Raw genomic sequence first — 612 nt, 5'->3', positions numbered from 1 at the left:
GGATGCGAGGGGAGAAAAGCAAGCCGGGCAGAGGGAGGGACGGTGGGGTGGAAAAAAACAGGGATTCAGGGAGCTTCTCCCCAACCCCAACCCGTGTGCCCGTCTGCTTGGTGGGAAGAGGAAAGGGGGAAGGGAAAACTGGAGGGAGGCGATCGCACAAATGCACTTTTCAGAGCAAAAAGCAAAGCTTACCATGTCTGCAGGCTTCCCCCCACCGAAATGCCACTTATGTGTCCAGCGATCCCAAAGTGGGCAACTACAGCCAGGCACCGGAGCTCATCTCAGCAGGCAGCTCGGCAATACACCACCGCCACCCCCAAAAATCAAAATCACAATAAATAATAATAATAATAAAAAAAAAAAAGGACCGGTCCAGCTTCTTTCCTGGCAGGAATCGTCCCTGGTAGGACTGCCCAAAATAAGCAGCTGCAATCCAAAGGCTTTATTTAAAGCTTCCCCCCTCCTCCTCCTCCTCTCCTTGCCTCGCGCTCGCTCTCCCTCTCTCTGTTACACACAGAGAGAAAGAGAGACACACACAGGTTACATGAATGGGAGGCAGGAGCCGGCGCTCCCGGGCTGGGAATGACAGGCACACATGCGGCCGGCTGCTCC

At 54.4% G+C, this 612-nt stretch overlaps 1 protein-coding gene across 1 annotated transcript in view; it reads right to left on the bottom strand.

Annotated features, from left to right (window-relative positions):
* Positions 1-399, bottom strand: part of TENM4 (teneurin transmembrane protein 4) — a 619,397-nt gene extending 618,998 nt beyond the window's left edge. Inside the window, exon 1 of the mRNA XM_009323472.1 lies at positions 193-399. The gene's annotated coding sequence lies outside the window, so the exon portion shown is untranslated. The remainder of the gene's footprint in view (positions 1-192) is intronic.
* Positions 400-612: the final 213 nt, after the last annotated feature.

Source organism: Pygoscelis adeliae, unplaced genomic scaffold (assembly GCF_000699105.1).
Source record: "Pygoscelis adeliae isolate BGI_AS28 unplaced genomic scaffold, ASM69910v1 Scaffold84, whole genome shotgun sequence".
Classification (NCBI taxonomy): Eukaryota; Metazoa; Chordata; class Aves; order Sphenisciformes; family Spheniscidae; genus Pygoscelis; species Pygoscelis adeliae.
The sequence above is the reverse complement of the archived record's forward strand: the minus strand, read 5'-3'. Positions and strand labels throughout refer to the sequence as shown.